At 35.1% G+C, this 7,072-nt stretch overlaps 2 long non-coding RNA genes across 2 annotated transcripts; one reads left to right on the forward strand and one right to left on the reverse strand.

Moving 5' to 3' along the window:
• The first annotated feature begins 239 nt into the window (after positions 1 to 239).
• LOC126690579 (uncharacterized) lies at positions 240 to 2,616 on the forward strand. The gene is made up of 3 exons (XR_007644666.1): positions 240 to 528; positions 1,172 to 1,258; positions 2,323 to 2,616. It is a non-coding gene; the product is annotated as an uncharacterized LOC126690579 (long non-coding RNA).
• Positions 2,617 to 3,096: 480 nt separating this feature from the next.
• On the reverse strand, positions 3,097 to 5,513 carry LOC126690580 (uncharacterized). The gene is made up of 2 exons (XR_007644667.1): positions 4,244 to 5,513; positions 3,097 to 3,446 (listed from the first exon to the last, which is right to left on the reverse strand). It is a non-coding gene; the product is annotated as an uncharacterized LOC126690580 (long non-coding RNA).
• Between the last annotated feature and the right edge of the window lie 1,559 nt (positions 5,514 to 7,072).

Here is a 7,072-nt window from a genome sequence, read left to right on the forward strand (position 1 = left end):
ACGTCATTTAATTGTAATTCAGAAATTTTATACATTGTCAAATTTAGAAATTTTAACTGTAAAATAGATTCAAACTTCAATTCAAGTATATGATGTTTCAGGAACTCCACATCAGCATCTAGTTGGTGTTTCTAAGTCCAATAATAAAATGACATCTGTCTAAAAATAACATGTAAGCATACAAGACCTTTTAAACCCGAAAAGACGAATATGCCCCTGAAAATTTTCAAACCCCGCCTAAACACCTTTTCCCCTTCAACAAAATCAAAAGTCCCTCTCTATCTCTGCTCTCTCTCACCGCACAACCATCTGCTCACTGCTCTCTCTTTCTTTCTTTCTCTCGACTCCAAAGCTCCACAATCACTACTTAGCATCGCCGCCGGAGCTAGGCTACCAAACTTCACCAATTCCAACGAGACCGACCTTTGTCTCTTTGGAAAACCCCAAAATCGTATCTCCTTCTCGTTGCTTCCAACCCTCGACGATGGAGGTTTTTTCCCCTCTTCCAAAACCTAAAGTCGCAAGAAGGTTTTCTTGTCTCTCTTGTTCTGTTTATTTTCTGTATTTTTCACATATTATTTGTATTTTTTTCTTCTTCTTGAAATTACAAGGGTCAATCTTTTTATGATGATTGATTTGGCTTCATAATCTCACCTCACAAGGGGTCTACTTTTTATAACCCAGACTCACTTGAAAGATAGACCTTTGTAAGGTATATGGGTGTGAGATTTGGGTGTTTTTGTTTAGGAAAGAGATGGGTCTGATGGGGTTTGGTGTTATGGTGTAAGATACGGGTGTTTTTGTTTAGTGAAGAGGCAGGTCTGATGTGGTTTGGTATTTTGGTTTAGTTTGTATCCCTATTTTATTATCAATGTTTATAAACTTACTTGGGATTGAGCTGCCTAGACTAATATTGATAGTTCCTTGTAGATAATGTGTATATTTTGCTAGCAGTGTACTTTGTAACTTGCACATAGTCTATATTGCCTTATCAATAAATAAAGAGGAATTTGGTATATTTCATTAGATACATTTGGATTATTTCAACATCAGTCATGTTTATCATTGGCTTTATATACTCTGTTTCTTTTAGTTTGCATTATAGCACTATGTGGCACTAGTTTCTGTTATGGAACCTTGCTGATTTTATTTTGTATGTTGCTTATTTCAGTTACTAAATCATATTGTGTGGGCTGCCTCCTGAACACCCTATCTCTAACATTAGACCTCTACGAGATTCACTCAATCTTCTCTTCAGGTCTGTTGCGCTTCTTTGGTTTACATTTATACAAATATAATTGTATTTGTTGTCCTCATGTCAAATACATAATTTCTGTTGATCAGTGTATGAATTGAAATTTGTATAATGAACACAAGAAGGGACAGGAAAAAGGTTTGAAATTTTTTTATTTGCTACCATGACCATGTGCCTTTGGCATGATTATTCTTAAAAAGGGAAGTCAGCCTTTGTTGGTCCAAATGGTAAGACTCATTACACTTTGTATACTAACACAGAAAGGTGTTGATCTATTGTACTCTTTATGGTTATCTATCATACCTGAGCTCCTTTTGTATATACCCTAGTTTTTTTTTTTTTTTTTGGATAAGTTGTAGACCCTTGTAGTTGTTTTGGTGTTGTAATTTTTATAGCTGCTATAGTTGTATTGATGTTTTACTGCTGCTAGGTGTGTTCTGAACTATTTTGAACAGCTTGATTTCTTGTTTTTGTCCGGCTGCTGCACCCTATTGCTTTTATCAATTTACAGGAACTCATGGATGATTACTTGATTTAGCATTCTGATTCTTACTTTGTGCACATGCCTTGGAGATGATTCGATTGAAGCAATAGTCTGTCAATAATTTTTATGTTTCTGTGTAACTTTGTACCACAATCATTAGAATGGATTCATTGAATGTTGGGAAATAATCAAATTAGATGTGCTCTTGCTAATCATGCATTTTGATAGGATCCTTTTTGTATATGCTATATCCTCTTTTTAAGGGGTGGTCTCTAGTTGCTTGTGAGCAACATTGGAATGCATTAACAAATGAAGAGTAGCTTTCTTTTATGGTTATTCTTAAAACTTCTTTTTTTTTTATTTATATATATATATATATATATATGAAGTCTTGAACTTTATTTTGGTTACTTTGTTTGAAATAAAAAATCTGAAATTTTCAAAGCAAAAATCTATCAACTAGTAACTAAATTCAATATTGTCTATTGTTTGTGGGTGTGTGTTTTCCATTAAATTTTAATTTAATTTGCTTTAGTATTAAGAGTAAAGTGACCAACTAACCAATTTTGAATTGGTTTTGTAGATTGTCTAAGATTTTGCTTGTTTATAATGGCTGTCATAGAAAATAAAATTCAGTGGCATATAGTGGTGCTGGAGCAGCCACACATAAGCAATGGCCTAAGGACTATACTTGAAGACGTGCTGGACTTAGCAAATGAGATTGACCAAGTTTCATTTGGGTTAGGAGAGATGTAAATCAAGTAGCTTATGAGCTTGCTAAGTGGGGCTTTGTTAACAATTGGAATGGTTTTGTAAATTGTGGTCTTACTTGATTGTATGATATATGTGATCATGAAGGATGCTCTAGGTTGTACAATTTCAATTTCGTTCTTTATAATAAAGCTTGGTTTATTGTAAAAAAAAAATTATATATATAATGGGTGATTTGGTCACACGTCCAAGTTGTAATTCATTTGTTTCTTGGCTTGACAATAATGGGGCAATTATTCTTACTTGTGAACTCAACTATTGTAAGACTTGAGTAAAAGTGGAGCAGCTTGTAGCACTGTACAATTATCCCTTGAAAAAAAAAAAAAAAAAACAACAAATCCCCTTCATCACTTGTAAGAAAACTTTAAAAAAAAAAAAAAAAGGTCTAGCACTTGCCATTCACTATATCATCAAAATAACAAAAAAGAAATATTCTAGCTAGAAAATATTGTCATTCATTATATCATCCCCTTAATTGGAACTCTTCATGAGTGCTATCATTCATCCCAATATAGCACTAAACAATATAGCACCTACAACAATCTAGCATTACAATTCCACCACCATGCACATATTGAAACTAATATAAAAGAATAAAATGTACTATTGCATTAAAAATTTTCATCATTTGCATATAATTAGTCTTTAACTAGAAGCTACTCAAACATACACAAAATCTATCATGTTTGAGTAACTTCATTAGTTACAAAATCTTTCCAAAATGACAGCAATAATTAGTGTTTGGCTATGCAATCACTTGACCAAATTTTCAGCTATTCTATCTAAAAAATTGGCAAGTCAAAAATACTATCTAAGATGTTCCTCCACTGTGCAATAATGTCGAAAATGCTGTCCCAAAATGCTGTCCATTAGCTGTGCAGAATAACATCCAAAATACTATCCAAAAGAGCTTTGTCCAGAATTTTATGCAAGGCCCTAAAAAAAAGAGAGAACAATATTAGGGGGAAAAAAATGAGAACCCAACATTATTTGCACCAAGTTCTTTTGATAAAAAGTAAGACTTTGTTGCTTTTATACTTGAGCTAACCATTGTGCTAATTATATTCCCATGTGCAAGTAGCACATTCCTTCCCAATCTCAAGTTACATCTTTCTTCCAGAGTTGCAAATTCATGATTGTGTCATTAAAGTGTGAAACACTTCAAATATCTTTTTTACATCAAACCGGATCCTAGCACAACAACCCGTTCTTACATCTAAATTATGATACTTTATAACCTTGTTTGAACACAAATTCTCGTTGCCTAATAACACCATTATTCTCTCGTTTAACCACTTTTCAAATGCTAAATCCCCTTTTTAAAGCATACAATTTATAAGGGTTATATACTTCTTCAAACCTCACTTGCATTCCAATTTTAAATTCATCACATTCACCCAAAGTTACATTTTCAAAATTTTCCCTTTTATCATTGTCCCCAATTGCAACAAAAGCATTTTTTGAAAAGTCCATGACTAGTCGAACCTAATTATGAAAAAAAAAAAATTTGAATGAACATAATGAAAAGATGACTCAAATATATATAATACAACATAACATTAACTACCATAAAGTCATAAAAAAGAATCGCTGCCAGCCACCCGCTAATCCTCAGCCATAAACAAACATACACTCAAGTGAGCTTTACACCGATGATCAAAATATCATAATTTTTCATAATAACTCAACCAAAGACTTAAACTAGAAAAAGGACAGAAAGATAGATTGAATACCTTAGAGGAGACTCTTAGGAAGAAACTATTTATCAAAATCAATTCCTTCAGCAAAAACAACGGAACAAAAGCATCACATCCATCCCTACACCATGAAAAAAAAATTATTACAAATAATGAAACAAATTGTGAAAATTCCAACTATGAAAAAGCAAATAATGCAGGTCACTGCACTAGTTGGGTGAGCTTATTACTCAAGTCAGATTAGGTATCTTTTCTGGAAAGTAGTGATTGAATTTATTGGTCTAACAGTTTGCATGCAGGATGCACACCAAAATCTTGTTTATAACAATTTCTAATATAAGAATTATGAATTCTTGTAGGACAGATTTGTATTGTTAGTGAAATGTGAGTGTATATGTGGATAGATGGATAGTGAAATGTACATGTAAAATTGGTATGGACAGACACTGATCACAAATGGTTTTTATTAAGCCAGAAACAACTTAAACTTAGCTAATTTGGAATTGCTAGTCTCCCAGACTTTGGCTATTCTGATTCCTCTGTTTATAAATCCCATATAAATGCATCATCTAATCAATATTTTCACTGAAGCATTTTATCAAACAGTAGAAGTTTCCTTTCTAGATATGAATGTATATGTCAATTTAAAAAAAAAAAAAAAAAAAAAAAAAAAAAAAAAACAAAAACAAAAACAAAACAAGACACATTTAAACATAAAATTTCAGAAAATAAATTCAAAAAGAGAGAGAACAAAACATTCCTGCAACGTCTGGTGTTAGAAGCAGAGAAAACTTCTGGTGTTGGTGGTTGGAAACAACGAGAAAGAGACAGCTTTGGGCGTTTTTCGACGAGACAAACGTCGGTCTCGTCAGAACTGGTGATGATCGACAGTGTATCTCTATATCCGACGGCGATGCTAGGCAGCGGCTGTCAAGGTTTGGAGTTGAGAGAGAGAAGATAGAGCCATGGAGGGAGAAAGATGAAAGTTTTGATTTTGCAAAAAGGGGAAAAGCAAGAGAGGGTGAGTGTTTGAAATTTTTTCCGGCGGTGATGCTAAGCAGTGGCTGTGGAACTTCGGACTTGAGAGAAAGAAAGAGAGCAGATGGTGGTGCGGTGAGAGAGAGCAGAGAGGAGTAAGAGAGTTTTGATTTTGCTGAAGGGGAAAAGGGTGCTTAGGCGGGGGTTTGAAATTTTTCAAGGGCATATTTGTATTTTCAGGTGTATAAGGTAGGGTGTGATGACATGTTATTTTTAGACAGGTGTTACTTTGTTATTGGACTTAGAAACACCAACTAGATGCTGAGTTGGAGTTCCTGAAACATCATATACTTTCTCTATCAATTCTCGATTATTTTCCATTTTCAAATAAAGATCAAACCATCCCAAGATATATTAGGACCATTTCTATTTGAATTGAATTTGTTTCATAATTTAGATTAAATATTATTAATTTAAAAATGTACTCAATGCCACGTCATTTAATTGTAATTCAGAAATTTTATACATTGTCAAATTCAGAAATTTTAACTGTAAAATAGATTCAAACTTCAATTCAAGTAAAATATAGAGAACTCTTTTTCCCTGAAGATTAACATGCATTTTGTTTTTACTTTCAAATTTAATACCTTGTAATTTGATGCAACTTATTAGAGTTGGAATTTTTTTTTTTTTTTTTTTGAGATAAAATTTGACTTGTAACATAGTATGCCAATGACCTAGAGGTTAGTTGACACCTCTCGCTTTCCCAAGTTCAAGATTCAATCTCCCTCCCCTAATAACTTAATAAGTCCCACTCCCCTAATAACTTAATAGAAGAAAAATTAAGCTTGTAACTCAATACATATGTGCAAATGCATATAAAAATAAACATAGTTAGATATATGTGAGGCTAGAGAATTTATGACCTCGACTCACTTTACATTAGGGCCCAAGGTCCAAGCTGAGGAGGGGCATTGCCGAGAACATACAATGAAAGTCCAAATGGCCTAGGGATATAGTCGAGGACGATTCTGTCCTTGGCATCCCAGAGCGCTCCTAAAAGAAAGGGCGAGCACAGTGTAGGAGCGGCCCAAGTAAAAGGCTGCCAATACTGTAATTAAGTACTCTGCGTCTGACAGGTCCATACTCTTCATCATGCTCTTTAGCTTTTACAACCACCCCCAACCATTTTGGGTATGGGCTGAAAAGACAAGTATCAGCCCTAAAAAGTGAAACCTACACATGGACGCATAAGAGAGGGGAAAAACTAGTATAAAAGGAGGGGGAAGTAGCCAAGAAGAAGGGGGGGGGGGGGGGACAGATCGTCTCCCGGACCATGGAGCCCTAAAAGAGGAGAATAATAAGAACATGAAACTCCTCGGATGAGGTCTAAGGACCGGAGCCACTCAGGCTGTGTTGGGAAAAGTCTTATTAGACACGCTAGGTTCACCCTTGTGTGATTACTATGAAAATCATAACTAACCACCGTCCGGTGACCAAGGCCTAGCCTTTCAGCCCACTCTCTACAAATTTTATTGTTTGGGCCTTCAACGTTCGAACCTAACACACCAACTTGGGGTCATTACAAATTGAGTCCTTACAATTGGCGCCGTCTGTGGGAAGGCTTGTGCGTTGGCACAGGCGGTGGTAGGATCAAGCTTCTGTCAAACGAAGGCCTACGGAAGCCCCTCCATCATTTCCAGCAGCACGCTGTTATTGTCCTAATATAAAGTTCCACTAGGGGCTACACTAAGGGCTACACTTCACAGTGCCAGTGGCATGGGCAGTTCTAGGGGCTTCCAACATCAAGCCAATGCCCCACACCTTGGTCGAGGGGCTAATCCTCGAAACTTAAAGAAAATCTAAGTTTTGGACAGAATCAAGGTA

This window comes from Quercus robur, chromosome 6 (genome assembly GCF_932294415.1).
Source record: "Quercus robur chromosome 6, dhQueRobu3.1, whole genome shotgun sequence".
NCBI classification, from domain to species: Eukaryota; Viridiplantae; Streptophyta; class Magnoliopsida; order Fagales; family Fagaceae; genus Quercus; species Quercus robur.